The sequence below is a fragment of the Saccostrea echinata genome, unplaced genomic scaffold, assembly GCF_033153115.1.
Source record: "Saccostrea echinata isolate AGI-Se365-2 ecotype Australia unplaced genomic scaffold, CSIRO_AGI_Sech_v1 ptg000029l, whole genome shotgun sequence".
NCBI classification, from domain to species: Eukaryota; Metazoa; Mollusca; class Bivalvia; order Ostreida; family Ostreidae; genus Saccostrea; species Saccostrea echinata.
The window spans coordinates 10,668,796-10,684,502 of record NW_026889778.1 but is presented as its reverse complement, the minus strand read 5'-3'; the positions used below and the strand labels follow the sequence as shown (position 1 = coordinate 10,684,502).

Here is a 15,707-nt window from a genome sequence, read left to right as displayed (position 1 = left end):
CAGCAAAATATCACCCCTCATCTCAAGTCTTCCTTTACAAGTCCTATATCTTTTCACACATTCTGTTATATCACATATAATTTTTATCACTTATATTTAACTGTCAAATTCCACCACAAAGATTTTCTCTTAATGACCAATCAGGACTCCTGTCAGCTTTTCTTCTCCGCACAACTTTGGGTGTCCAAGATGGCAGCCCCCTGTACCTAGGCAATTCTGGTGTTTTTCCTATAACCAAATGGATAACAAAGTGAAAAAGTGGCCAATTTGACATTTTTAGATAACATGTGTATTGTACATTTAAAATATGTAACCTGAAGAAATTACATGTAAAAACATGTAAATTATGACTATCTATTTAATGTAACCCCCCTACACAGAATGAATGCAACTGTGATATGAAGATGTATTGAAAGTGAACTTCATATTGACTTTTTACAGTGATTATGAAATAAAATATGTAATTAACTGACTAACAGTGTTATTTCTTATGTTTTCAAGAGGATTTGAGGGATTACATGTAATTTTCACATTCAGGGTATATTGTACCCGGTTTTAAAAAAAATAGCCAAAAAAAATCAAATTATTGAGAAAAAATGTTTTTAACATGTATTTAATTTTACAATTCAAAATAAAATCACTAAGCAGCTGACAGCCAATTAAGAGAAGGTTATCAAAAGAGATGAGAGGTAATCTGATCTAGTAGTGTTGTTTCTCTGTAGCAGTAAAACTGTCATTACCCCCTTCAATACACCTACATTTTGCAGTGAGGGTTGCTGGCTAATTCCTATCATGATAATAAATTATTGCACGATAACACCTTAACTTGACATGATGCTGATAGAGCAATGGAAAAAGCACATCACAAGTGAATTTCACTTCAGACACAGTATCCATAGTAAAATTTTCAGTCAGGTTTCAAAGATGGGAAAATTCAAAAGAGGGAATAATTATGGTTTTAAACCCGAATATGTGCCTCACAACAAGGGAAAATTACTTAACAAAGAAGAAAACTCACCTGCACCATTCACAAGAGTAGACCGGGAAACCCTGGAACTGGTGAGACATCCACCCTCAGTGAGTGAGGAACAGGAAATGATGCTGCGACCTGGGTGCCACCGGTTGCTGCGGCCAAGACCCCTGAAAAAGAAAGAGAATCCTGAGGCTTTGATGCAGGCCGAATCCATGGGGTATTAACTACAGTTCTTTAAAATTTAATAAATAATGAAATTAAACCTCTATAATTAGTAAATAAATTTTCTAATTATTAGAATAGGCCCATATAAGGCCAATATGCCTGAAATAAGGGGTATACCTAAGATCATGTCCAATTAATCAGCTTAATTAACTCATAATTAATTAATTCTCTAAATTATCATAACATTCTTTAAAATTGATCATTTATTTGAGGAAAAAAGTTACAAAACCAGTTTCTACAGACTGTGATGAGTCTTTTGTCTCAATTCTGAAAACAAGTATAGTCTAAGGGGAGTAACTCTAATTTCTGAAAATGAACTTACCTGGATAGGAAGTGATCAGATACAAAACTGGTTTCGGTAGGTGTGATTCAGACTCCCACAGACTGCTCCATCTTCAAAAGACAAGTGGGCTGTTCAATACAGCCTTCAAAGAACATGGGAGGACCAACCCTGGATGTGACGGCAACCTGACCTGGGACATGGACTCTGAGGAGAGGCGTGGCCTGGGTACTCGACTACGGCTGAAATGCAGCAGGTGCCCTTACACTTCAGAAATGCACAAGCTCTATGTGGAAGTGCAGTCCAATTCCAGGGGAAGGAAAGCAGCAACAATAAACTATGGCCTACAAGTAGGTCTAAGTCAAACCCCCATTGGCAGTTCATCTCTGCGCAAAATTTTTATGGCCACCAACACTCCACCTCCAGCCGAGTCTTCACTACAAAAGACAAGTAACACTGTCATGCAAAAAGTAGTTACCCTGAATAAGAGTGATATGAAAAAAAGATGTAAGAAATTAGTTAATATTAATAAATTGCGGGGGGCCCCAAACCCAAACAACATAGGAATTCAGTGCGATGGGATGTATAATAACTCCCTCTACTCCGGGGTGGGGGAAACCCCCTTCCAGCCTGCTACACAGACCGTCTTCTCAATTGCAGAAGATGTGACCAGTAGTCACGAGATAATATCTTTAGTGACCAAAAACAAAATATGTCCTGAGCGACAGCACCTCAAGAACAATCCAAGCCATGTGTGCACTGAGCAGACATGTGGGGCAAATATACCCATGACCAAAAACATTGGTGACGAATTCACCTGGGCCAAAGAGGGCATAGAGGACCTTCTCGAGAATGATTTAAATGTCAAGGACATTACGTCAGACCCTGACAGTACAATATTCAAGGCTGCAGAGTCTTTGTATGCCGAGGGCAAACTATCGGACGAACCGCGACATTTTGTCGACACTCGGCATCTTGCTGAAAATGTCAGAAAGGCCATCAAGAAAGATGAATCTTTACAGAAAATTATGCCCAAAAATACTAAAGCTGAAAGAATCAAACTGCTACATAACTTTGCTATAGATTTTACAGACAGATGCACTGGTGAAATAAATCAGGCACAAATAAAATGCACAGGTCATGCATGCAAAATTAAGAAGCAACTCTCCTATGTGAGTGATGCCATAATTTGCTGCTACATGGGTGAACATGCCTTATGCAAAAAACACTCCTTAGTATGCAAGGGTGGAAAGAAAAATTGGCTCGCTAAAAGTGCTTACCTTGATGGAAACTTCAAAATTCCATACTCCAGGGCCAATGCAAGGATTCTCCAGGCCTGTGTCAATAGGCGGCTTGCCCCGTCAGTGCTAGACAAATCCATTCTTAATACCAATACACAGAAAGTGGAGAGCTTCAATAGGCGTCTAAGGCGGTCACTGCCTAAGAATGTCACTTTTGCACGCAACTTTCACGGTCGGGCGCACAGTGCAGCTCACAGTACAAATAATGGCCCGGGGGAATCCATAAAGATCTTGTGTGCTGGTGTGGGTGCCCCCATCCCAGAAGGGGGGAGGGTTAGTCAATCTCTGAAAAATATTCAAAATAATTATGAAAGGCAAAAAACATATCAGAAATCAAAAAAATATAGAAATACTAGAGTAATCAAAAGAAAAAAGCTGTATAAACTCTATGAACAGCATCAGGAGGAAGTAAACTACAGAAAGAATATGATGTTTTCAAAGTCATTTAAAGACCAAAAATCTCAAAAGTTAAGCAAAAAAAATGAGCACAGCTATTCAAAACCCCTAACTAAATGAAATGAAATTTACATGTAATTAAAATATAATTACATAAAATGCACCAGGGCATGTGTGACTTGCTGCACAGCCCCTGCAACTGGCAGTGAATCCTCTCCTGGTTGATAGAGTGGGACTCTACTACCAGGTGCTGGGGGTTCACACAAAGCTTATTGTGACATAAGTGGCTGCACTCGACATTGTCACGTGGAAACTGACTCCGTGTCAGTTTCCATTCTGCCATAAGGGCAACTCTGTGTGCCTTTTCAACCTTTCTACCCTCCTCTGGCCAGTAAACAGTTTGTAACCCATAGCCAGAAGAGGAAATCCTACCCCTCCAATACACACAGGTGCCCCCCTGGGGGCCCCGCTCACTTTTAAGATTTAACTTTTTTTTTAAATTATCAAAAAATGCATCCATTTTGTAATCAAAATGACAAATGGCGCTAAAAATGCACTATTTTCTTACACTTACCTCATAAACTGGTTCTTGTCACCTCTGTATAGGACAAACACCACCAAATGTTTTCCCATAGACTTCCATACAAATTCCAATCACTGTCACTTATTTATATAATCAATATTCAAAAAATCAGTCACTGTGAAAGAAAGTTCAACACCTCTTCTTCAAAATTCCACCACGAAAAATATATCGTGCCGTTGCGTTTTTCCTTTAAATTTTGGCCTGTTTACAACTGGTATAGATCCGCACTGAATGAAACTGTCCAGCAAAATATCACCCCTCATCTCAAGTCTTCCTTTACAAGTCCTATATCTTTTCACACATTCTGTTATATCACATATAATTTTTATCACTTATATTTAACTGTCAAATTCCACCACAAAGATTTTCTCTTAATGACCAATCAGGACTCCTGTCAGCTTTTCTTCTCCGCACAACTTTGGGTGTCCAAGATGGCAGCCCCCTGTACCTAGGCAATTCTGGTGTTTTTCCTATAACCAAATGGATAACAAAGTGAAAAAGTGGCCAATTTGACATTTTTAGATAACATGTGTATTGTACATTTAAAATATGTAACCTGAAGAAATTACATGTAAAAACATGTAAATTATGACTATCTATTTAATGTAACCCCCCTACACAGAATGAATGCAACTGTGATATGAAGATGTATTGAAAGTGAACTTCATATTGACTTTTTACAGTGATTATGAAATAAAATATGTAATTAACTGACTAACAGTGTTATTTCTTATGTTTTCAAGAGGATTTGAGGGATTACATGTAATTTTCACATTCAGGGTATATTGTACCCGGTTTTAAAAAAAATAGCCAAAAAAAATCAAATTATTGAGAAAAAATGTTTTTAACATGTATTTAATTTTACAATTCAAAATAAAATCACTAAGCAGCTGACAGCCAATTAAGAGAAGGTTATCAAAAGAGATGAGAGGTAATCTGATCTAGTAGTGTTGTTTCTCTGTAGCAGTAAAACTGTCATTACCCCCTTCAATACACCTACATTTTGCAGTGAGGGTTGCTGGCTAATTCCTATCATGATAATAAATTATTGCACGATAACACCTTAACTTGACATGATGCTGATAGAGCAATGGAAAAAGCACATCACAAGTGAATTTCACTTCAGACACAGTATCCATAGTAAAATTTTCAGTCAGGTTTCAAAGATGGGAAAATTCAAAAGAGGGAATAATTATGGTTTTAAACCCGAATATGTGCCTCACAACAAGGGAAAATTACTTAACAAAGAAGAAAACTCACCTGCACCATTCACAAGAGTAGACCGGGAAACCCTGGAACTGGTGAGACATCCACCCTCAGTGAGTGAGGAACAGGAAATGATGCTGCGACCTGGGTGCCACCGGTTGCTGCGGCCAAGACCCCTGAAAAAGAAAGAGAATCCTGAGGCTTTGATGCAGGCCGAATCCATGGGGTATTAACTACAGTTCTTTAAAATTTAATAAATAATGAAATTAAACCTCTATAATTAGTAAATAAATTTTCTAATTATTAGAATAGGCCCATATAAGGCCAATATGCCTGAAATAAGGGGTATACCTAAGATCATGTCCAATTAATCAGCTTAATTAACTCATAATTAATTAATTCTCTAAATTATCATAACATTCTTTAAAATTGATCATTTATTTGAGGAAAAAAGTTACAAAACCAGTTTCTACAGACTGTGATGAGTCTTTTGTCTCAATTCTGAAAACAAGTATAGTCTAAGGGGAGTAACTCTAATTTCTGAAAATGAACTTACCTGGATAGGAAGTGATCAGATACAAAACTGGTTTCGGTAGGTGTGATTCAGACTCCCACAGACTGCTCCATCTTCAAAAGACAAGTGGGCTGTTCAATACAGCCTTCAAAGAACATGGGAGGACCAACCCTGGATGTGACGGCAACCTGACCTGGGACATGGACTCTGAGGAGAGGCGTGGCCTGGGTACTCGACTACGGCTGAAATGCAGCAGGTGCCCTTACACTTCAGAAATGCACAAGCTCTATGTGGAAGTGCAGTCCAATTCCAGGGGAAGGAAAGCAGCAACAATAAACTATGGCCTACAAGTAGGTCTAAGTCAAACCCCCATTGGCAGTTCATCTCTGCGCAAAATTTTTATGGCCACCAACACTCCACCTCCAGCCGAGTCTTCACTACAAAAGACAAGTAACACTGTCATGCAAAAAGTAGTTACCCTGAATAAGAGTGATATGAAAAAAAGATGTAAGAAATTAGTTAATATTAATAAATTGCGGGGGGCCCCAAACCCAAACAACATAGGAATTCAGTGCGATGGGATGTATAATAACTCCCTCTACTCCGGGGTGGGGGAAACCCCCTTCCAGCCTGCTACACAGACCGTCTTCTCAATTGCAGAAGATGTGACCAGTAGTCACGAGATAATATCTTTAGTGACCAAAAACAAAATATGTCCTGAGCGACAGCACCTCAAGAACAATCCAAGCCATGTGTGCACTGAGCAGACATGTGGGGCAAATATACCCATGACCAAAAACATTGGTGACGAATTCACCTGGGCCAAAGAGGGCATAGAGGACCTTCTCGAGAATGATTTAAATGTCAAGGACATTACGTCAGACCCTGACAGTACAATATTCAAGGCTGCAGAGTCTTTGTATGCCGAGGGCAAACTATCGGACGAACCGCGACATTTTGTCGACACTCGGCATCTTGCTGAAAATGTCAGAAAGGCCATCAAGAAAGATGAATCTTTACAGAAAATTATGCCCAAAAATACTAAAGCTGAAAGAATCAAACTGCTACATAACTTTGCTATAGATTTTACAGACAGATGCACTGGTGAAATAAATCAGGCACAAATAAAATGCACAGGTCATGCATGCAAAATTAAGAAGCAACTCTCCTATGTGAGTGATGCCATAATTTGCTGCTACATGGGTGAACATGCCTTATGCAAAAAACACTCCTTAGTATGCAAGGGTGGAAAGAAAAATTGGCTCGCTAAAAGTGCTTACCTTGATGGAAACTTCAAAATTCCATACTCCAGGGCCAATGCAAGGATTCTCCAGGCCTGTGTCAATAGGCGGCTTGCCCCGTCAGTGCTAGACAAATCCATTCTTAATACCAATACACAGAAAGTGGAGAGCTTCAATAGGCGTCTAAGGCGGTCACTGCCTAAGAATGTCACTTTTGCACGCAACTTTCACGGTCGGGCGCACAGTGCAGCTCACAGTACAAATAATGGCCCGGGGGAATCCATAAAGATCTTGTGTGCTGGTGTGGGTGCCCCCATCCCAGAAGGGGGGAGGGTTAGTCAATCTCTGAAAAATATTCAAAATAATTATGAAAGGCAAAAAACATATCAGAAATCAAAAAAATATAGAAATACTAGAGTAATCAAAAGAAAAAAGCTGTATAAACTCTATGAACAGCATCAGGAGGAAGTAAACTACAGAAAGAATATGATGTTTTCAAAGTCATTTAAAGACCAAAAATCTCAAAAGTTAAGCAAAAAAAATGAGCACAGCTATTCAAAACCCCTAACTAAATGAAATGAAATTTACATGTAATTAAAATATAATTACATAAAATGCACCAGGGCATGTGTGACTTGCTGCACAGCCCCTGCAACTGGCAGTGAATCCTCTCCTGGTTGATAGAGTGGGACTCTACTACCAGGTGCTGGGGGTTCACACAAAGCTTATTGTGACATAAGTGGCTGCACTCGACATTGTCACGTGGAAACTGACTCCGTGTCAGTTTCCATTCTGCCATAAGGGCAACTCTGTGTGCCTTTTCAACCTTTCTACCCTCCTCTGGCCAGTAAACAGTTTGTAACCCATAGCCAGAAGAGGAAATCCTACCCCTCCAATACACACAGGTGCCCCCCTGGGGGCCCCGCTCACTTTTAAGATTTAACTTTTTTTTTAAATTATCAAAAAATGCATCCATTTTGTAATCAAAATGACAAATGGCGCTAAAAATGCACTATTTTCTTACACTTACCTCATAAACTGGTTCTTGTCACCTCTGTATAGGACAAACACCACCAAATGTTTTCCCATAGACTTCCATACAAATTCCAATCACTGTCACTTATTTATATAATCAATATTCAAAAAATCAGTCACTGTGAAAGAAAGTTCAACACCTCTTCTTCAAAATTCCACCACGAAAAATATATCGTGCCGTTGCGTTTTTCCTTTAAATTTTGGCCTGTTTACAACTGGTATAGATCCGCACTGAATGAAACTGTCCAGCAAAATATCACCCCTCATCTCAAGTCTTCCTTTACAAGTCCTATATCTTTTCACACATTCTGTTATATCACATATAATTTTTATCACTTATATTTAACTGTCAAATTCCACCACAAAGATTTTCTCTTAATGACCAATCAGGACTCCTGTCAGCTTTTCTTCTCCGCACAACTTTGGGTGTCCAAGATGGCAGCCCCCTGTACCTAGGCAATTCTGGTGTTTTTCCTATAACCAAATGGATAACAAAGTGAAAAAGTGGCCAATTTGACATTTTTAGATAACATGTGTATTGTACATTTAAAATATGTAACCTGAAGAAATTACATGTAAAAACATGTAAATTATGACTATCTATTTAATGTAACCCCCCTACACAGAATGAATGCAACTGTGATATGAAGATGTATTGAAAGTGAACTTCATATTGACTTTTTACAGTGATTATGAAATAAAATATGTAATTAACTGACTAACAGTGTTATTTCTTATGTTTTCAAGAGGATTTGAGGGATTACATGTAATTTTCACATTCAGGGTATATTGTACCCGGTTTTAAAAAAAATAGCCAAAAAAAATCAAATTATTGAGAAAAAATGTTTTTAACATGTATTTAATTTTACAATTCAAAATAAAATCACTAAGCAGCTGACAGCCAATTAAGAGAAGGTTATCAAAAGAGATGAGAGGTAATCTGATCTAGTAGTGTTGTTTCTCTGTAGCAGTAAAACTGTCATTACCCCCTTCAATACACCTACATTTTGCAGTGAGGGTTGCTGGCTAATTCCTATCATGATAATAAATTATTGCACGATAACACCTTAACTTGACATGATGCTGATAGAGCAATGGAAAAAGCACATCACAAGTGAATTTCACTTCAGACACAGTATCCATAGTAAAATTTTCAGTCAGGTTTCAAAGATGGGAAAATTCAAAAGAGGGAATAATTATGGTTTTAAACCCGAATATGTGCCTCACAACAAGGGAAAATTACTTAACAAAGAAGAAAACTCACCTGCACCATTCACAAGAGTAGACCGGGAAACCCTGGAACTGGTGAGACATCCACCCTCAGTGAGTGAGGAACAGGAAATGATGCTGCGACCTGGGTGCCACCGGTTGCTGCGGCCAAGACCCCTGAAAAAGAAAGAGAATCCTGAGGCTTTGATGCAGGCCGAATCCATGGGGTATTAACTACAGTTCTTTAAAATTTAATAAATAATGAAATTAAACCTCTATAATTAGTAAATAAATTTTCTAATTATTAGAATAGGCCCATATAAGGCCAATATGCCTGAAATAAGGGGTATACCTAAGATCATGTCCAATTAATCAGCTTAATTAACTCATAATTAATTAATTCTCTAAATTATCATAACATTCTTTAAAATTGATCATTTATTTGAGGAAAAAAGTTACAAAACCAGTTTCTACAGACTGTGATGAGTCTTTTGTCTCAATTCTGAAAACAAGTATAGTCTAAGGGGAGTAACTCTAATTTCTGAAAATGAACTTACCTGGATAGGAAGTGATCAGATACAAAACTGGTTTCGGTAGGTGTGATTCAGACTCCCACAGACTGCTCCATCTTCAAAAGACAAGTGGGCTGTTCAATACAGCCTTCAAAGAACATGGGAGGACCAACCCTGGATGTGACGGCAACCTGACCTGGGACATGGACTCTGAGGAGAGGCGTGGCCTGGGTACTCGACTACGGCTGAAATGCAGCAGGTGCCCTTACACTTCAGAAATGCACAAGCTCTATGTGGAAGTGCAGTCCAATTCCAGGGGAAGGAAAGCAGCAACAATAAACTATGGCCTACAAGTAGGTCTAAGTCAAACCCCCATTGGCAGTTCATCTCTGCGCAAAATTTTTATGGCCACCAACACTCCACCTCCAGCCGAGTCTTCACTACAAAAGACAAGTAACACTGTCATGCAAAAAGTAGTTACCCTGAATAAGAGTGATATGAAAAAAAGATGTAAGAAATTAGTTAATATTAATAAATTGCGGGGGGCCCCAAACCCAAACAACATAGGAATTCAGTGCGATGGGATGTATAATAACTCCCTCTACTCCGGGGTGGGGGAAACCCCCTTCCAGCCTGCTACACAGACCGTCTTCTCAATTGCAGAAGATGTGACCAGTAGTCACGAGATAATATCTTTAGTGACCAAAAACAAAATATGTCCTGAGCGACAGCACCTCAAGAACAATCCAAGCCATGTGTGCACTGAGCAGACATGTGGGGCAAATATACCCATGACCAAAAACATTGGTGACGAATTCACCTGGGCCAAAGAGGGCATAGAGGACCTTCTCGAGAATGATTTAAATGTCAAGGACATTACGTCAGACCCTGACAGTACAATATTCAAGGCTGCAGAGTCTTTGTATGCCGAGGGCAAACTATCGGACGAACCGCGACATTTTGTCGACACTCGGCATCTTGCTGAAAATGTCAGAAAGGCCATCAAGAAAGATGAATCTTTACAGAAAATTATGCCCAAAAATACTAAAGCTGAAAGAATCAAACTGCTACATAACTTTGCTATAGATTTTACAGACAGATGCACTGGTGAAATAAATCAGGCACAAATAAAATGCACAGGTCATGCATGCAAAATTAAGAAGCAACTCTCCTATGTGAGTGATGCCATAATTTGCTGCTACATGGGTGAACATGCCTTATGCAAAAAACACTCCTTAGTATGCAAGGGTGGAAAGAAAAATTGGCTCGCTAAAAGTGCTTACCTTGATGGAAACTTCAAAATTCCATACTCCAGGGCCAATGCAAGGATTCTCCAGGCCTGTGTCAATAGGCGGCTTGCCCCGTCAGTGCTAGACAAATCCATTCTTAATACCAATACACAGAAAGTGGAGAGCTTCAATAGGCGTCTAAGGCGGTCACTGCCTAAGAATGTCACTTTTGCACGCAACTTTCACGGTCGGGCGCACAGTGCAGCTCACAGTACAAATAATGGCCCGGGGGAATCCATAAAGATCTTGTGTGCTGGTGTGGGTGCCCCCATCCCAGAAGGGGGGAGGGTTAGTCAATCTCTGAAAAATATTCAAAATAATTATGAAAGGCAAAAAACATATCAGAAATCAAAAAAATATAGAAATACTAGAGTAATCAAAAGAAAAAAGCTGTATAAACTCTATGAACAGCATCAGGAGGAAGTAAACTACAGAAAGAATATGATGTTTTCAAAGTCATTTAAAGACCAAAAATCTCAAAAGTTAAGCAAAAAAAATGAGCACAGCTATTCAAAACCCCTAACTAAATGAAATGAAATTTACATGTAATTAAAATATAATTACATAAAATGCACCAGGGCATGTGTGACTTGCTGCACAGCCCCTGCAACTGGCAGTGAATCCTCTCCTGGTTGATAGAGTGGGACTCTACTACCAGGTGCTGGGGGTTCACACAAAGCTTATTGTGACATAAGTGGCTGCACTCGACATTGTCACGTGGAAACTGACTCCGTGTCAGTTTCCATTCTGCCATAAGGGCAACTCTGTGTGCCTTTTCAACCTTTCTACCCTCCTCTGGCCAGTAAACAGTTTGTAACCCATAGCCAGAAGAGGAAATCCTACCCCTCCAATACACACAGGTGCCCCCCTGGGGGCCCCGCTCACTTTTAAGATTTAACTTTTTTTTTAAATTATCAAAAAATGCATCCATTTTGTAATCAAAATGACAAATGGCGCTAAAAATGCACTATTTTCTTACACTTACCTCATAAACTGGTTCTTGTCACCTCTGTATAGGACAAACACCACCAAATGTTTTCCCATAGACTTCCATACAAATTCCAATCACTGTCACTTATTTATATAATCAATATTCAAAAAATCAGTCACTGTGAAAGAAAGTTCAACACCTCTTCTTCAAAATTCCACCACGAAAAATATATCGTGCCGTTGCGTTTTTCCTTTAAATTTTGGCCTGTTTACAACTGGTATAGATCCGCACTGAATGAAACTGTCCAGCAAAATATCACCCCTCATCTCAAGTCTTCCTTTACAAGTCCTATATCTTTTCACACATTCTGTTATATCACATATAATTTTTATCACTTATATTTAACTGTCAAATTCCACCACAAAGATTTTCTCTTAATGACCAATCAGGACTCCTGTCAGCTTTTCTTCTCCGCACAACTTTGGGTGTCCAAGATGGCAGCCCCCTGTACCTAGGCAATTCTGGTGTTTTTCCTATAACCAAATGGATAACAAAGTGAAAAAGTGGCCAATTTGACATTTTTAGATAACATGTGTATTGTACATTTAAAATATGTAACCTGAAGAAATTACATGTAAAAACATGTAAATTATGACTATCTATTTAATGTAACCCCCCTACACAGAATGAATGCAACTGTGATATGAAGATGTATTGAAAGTGAACTTCATATTGACTTTTTACAGTGATTATGAAATAAAATATGTAATTAACTGACTAACAGTGTTATTTCTTATGTTTTCAAGAGGATTTGAGGGATTACATGTAATTTTCACATTCAGGGTATATTGTACCCGGTTTTAAAAAAAATAGCCAAAAAAAATCAAATTATTGAGAAAAAATGTTTTTAACATGTATTTAATTTTACAATTCAAAATAAAATCACTAAGCAGCTGACAGCCAATTAAGAGAAGGTTATCAAAAGAGATGAGAGGTAATCTGATCTAGTAGTGTTGTTTCTCTGTAGCAGTAAAACTGTCATTACCCCCTTCAATACACCTACATTTTGCAGTGAGGGTTGCTGGCTAATTCCTATCATGATAATAAATTATTGCACGATAACACCTTAACTTGACATGATGCTGATAGAGCAATGGAAAAAGCACATCACAAGTGAATTTCACTTCAGACACAGTATCCATAGTAAAATTTTCAGTCAGGTTTCAAAGATGGGAAAATTCAAAAGAGGGAATAATTATGGTTTTAAACCCGAATATGTGCCTCACAACAAGGGAAAATTACTTAACAAAGAAGAAAACTCACCTGCACCATTCACAAGAGTAGACCGGGAAACCCTGGAACTGGTGAGACATCCACCCTCAGTGAGTGAGGAACAGGAAATGATGCTGCGACCTGGGTGCCACCGGTTGCTGCGGCCAAGACCCCTGAAAAAGAAAGAGAATCCTGAGGCTTTGATGCAGGCCGAATCCATGGGGTATTAACTACAGTTCTTTAAAATTTAATAAATAATGAAATTAAACCTCTATAATTAGTAAATAAATTTTCTAATTATTAGAATAGGCCCATATAAGGCCAATATGCCTGAAATAAGGGGTATACCTAAGATCATGTCCAATTAATCAGCTTAATTAACTCATAATTAATTAATTCTCTAAATTATCATAACATTCTTTAAAATTGATCATTTATTTGAGGAAAAAAGTTACAAAACCAGTTTCTACAGACTGTGATGAGTCTTTTGTCTCAATTCTGAAAACAAGTATAGTCTAAGGGGAGTAACTCTAATTTCTGAAAATGAACTTACCTGGATAGGAAGTGATCAGATACAAAACTGGTTTCGGTAGGTGTGATTCAGACTCCCACAGACTGCTCCATCTTCAAAAGACAAGTGGGCTGTTCAATACAGCCTTCAAAGAACATGGGAGGACCAACCCTGGATGTGACGGCAACCTGACCTGGGACATGGACTCTGAGGAGAGGCGTGGCCTGGGTACTCGACTACGGCTGAAATGCAGCAGGTGCCCTTACACTTCAGAAATGCACAAGCTCTATGTGGAAGTGCAGTCCAATTCCAGGGGAAGGAAAGCAGCAACAATAAACTATGGCCTACAAGTAGGTCTAAGTCAAACCCCCATTGGCAGTTCATCTCTGCGCAAAATTTTTATGGCCACCAACACTCCACCTCCAGCCGAGTCTTCACTACAAAAGACAAGTAACACTGTCATGCAAAAAGTAGTTACCCTGAATAAGAGTGATATGAAAAAAAGATGTAAGAAATTAGTTAATATTAATAAATTGCGGGGGGCCCCAAACCCAAACAACATAGGAATTCAGTGCGATGGGATGTATAATAACTCCCTCTACTCCGGGGTGGGGGAAACCCCCTTCCAGCCTGCTACACAGACCGTCTTCTCAATTGCAGAAGATGTGACCAGTAGTCACGAGATAATATCTTTAGTGACCAAAAACAAAATATGTCCTGAGCGACAGCACCTCAAGAACAATCCAAGCCATGTGTGCACTGAGCAGACATGTGGGGCAAATATACCCATGACCAAAAACATTGGTGACGAATTCACCTGGGCCAAAGAGGGCATAGAGGACCTTCTCGAGAATGATTTAAATGTCAAGGACATTACGTCAGACCCTGACAGTACAATATTCAAGGCTGCAGAGTCTTTGTATGCCGAGGGCAAACTATCGGACGAACCGCGACATTTTGTCGACACTCGGCATCTTGCTGAAAATGTCAGAAAGGCCATCAAGAAAGATGAATCTTTACAGAAAATTATGCCCAAAAATACTAAAGCTGAAAGAATCAAACTGCTACATAACTTTGCTATAGATTTTACAGACAGATGCACTGGTGAAATAAATCAGGCACAAATAAAATGCACAGGTCATGCATGCAAAATTAAGAAGCAACTCTCCTATGTGAGTGATGCCATAATTTGCTGCTACATGGGTGAACATGCCTTATGCAAAAAACACTCCTTAGTATGCAAGGGTGGAAAGAAAAATTGGCTCGCTAAAAGTGCTTACCTTGATGGAAACTTCAAAATTCCATACTCCAGGGCCAATGCAAGGATTCTCCAGGCCTGTGTCAATAGGCGGCTTGCCCCGTCAGTGCTAGACAAATCCATTCTTAATACCAATACACAGAAAGTGGAGAGCTTCAATAGGCGTCTAAGGCGGTCACTGCCTAAGAATGTCACTTTTGCACGCAACTTTCACGGTCGGGCGCACAGTGCAGCTCACAGTACAAATAATGGCCCGGGGGAATCCATAAAGATCTTGTGTGCTGGTGTGGGTGCCCCCATCCCAGAAGGGGGGAGGGTTAGTCAATCTCTGAAAAATATTCAAAATAATTATGAAAGGCAAAAAACATATCAGAAATCAAAAAAATATAGAAATACTAGAGTAATCAAAAGAAAAAAGCTGTATAAACTCTATGAACAGCATCAGGAGGAAGTAAACTACAGAAAGAATATGATGTTTTCAAAGTCATTTAAAGACCAAAAATCTCAAAAGTTAAGCAAAAAAAATGAGCACAGCTATTCAAAACCCCTAACTAAATGAAATGAAATTTACATGTAATTAAAATATAATTACATAAAATGCACCAGGGCATGTGTGACTTGCTGCACAGCCCCTGCAACTGGCAGTGAATCCTCTCCTGGTTGATAGAGTGGGACTCTACTACCAGGTGCTGGGGGTTCACACAAAGCTTATTGTGACATAAGTGGCTGCACTCGACATTGTCACGTGGAAACTGACTCCGTGTCAGTTTCCATTCTGCCATAAGGGCAACTCTGTGTGCCTTTTCAACCTTTCTACCCTCCTCTGGCCAGTAAACAGTTTGTAACCCATAGCCAGAAGAGGAAATCCTACCCCTCCAATACACACAGGTGCCCCCCTGGGGGCCCCGCTCACTTTTAAGATTTAACTTTTTTTTTAAATTATCAAAAAATGCATCCATTTTGTAATCAAA

The 15,707-nt window shown here is 39.1% G+C and overlaps 1 protein-coding gene and 4 long non-coding RNA genes across 5 annotated transcripts in view; 1 reads left to right on the top strand and 4 right to left on the bottom strand.

Annotated features, from left to right (window-relative positions):
• Nucleotides 1-15,707, top strand: part of LOC133195594 (uncharacterized) — a 74,316-nt gene that overhangs the window by 9,612 nt on the left and 48,997 nt on the right. The window lies entirely within an intron of this gene.
• Nucleotides 1,024-3,060, bottom strand: LOC133194488 (uncharacterized). The gene is made up of 3 exons (XR_009722096.1): nucleotides 2,759-3,060; nucleotides 1,521-1,915; nucleotides 1,024-1,140 (listed from the first exon to the last, which is right to left on the bottom strand). It is a non-coding gene; the product is annotated as an uncharacterized LOC133194488 (long non-coding RNA).
• Nucleotides 5,024-7,060, bottom strand: LOC133194486 (uncharacterized). The gene is made up of 3 exons (XR_009722095.1): nucleotides 6,759-7,060; nucleotides 5,521-5,915; nucleotides 5,024-5,140 (listed from the first exon to the last, which is right to left on the bottom strand). It is a non-coding gene; the product is annotated as an uncharacterized LOC133194486 (long non-coding RNA).
• LOC133194485 (uncharacterized) lies at nucleotides 9,024-11,060 on the bottom strand. The gene is made up of 3 exons (XR_009722094.1): nucleotides 10,759-11,060; nucleotides 9,521-9,915; nucleotides 9,024-9,140 (listed from the first exon to the last, which is right to left on the bottom strand). It is a non-coding gene; the product is annotated as an uncharacterized LOC133194485 (long non-coding RNA).
• LOC133194484 (uncharacterized) lies at nucleotides 13,024-15,060 on the bottom strand. Its single transcript, XR_009722093.1, has 3 exons — nucleotides 14,759-15,060; nucleotides 13,521-13,915; nucleotides 13,024-13,140 (listed from the first exon to the last, which is right to left on the bottom strand). It is a non-coding gene; the product is annotated as an uncharacterized LOC133194484 (long non-coding RNA).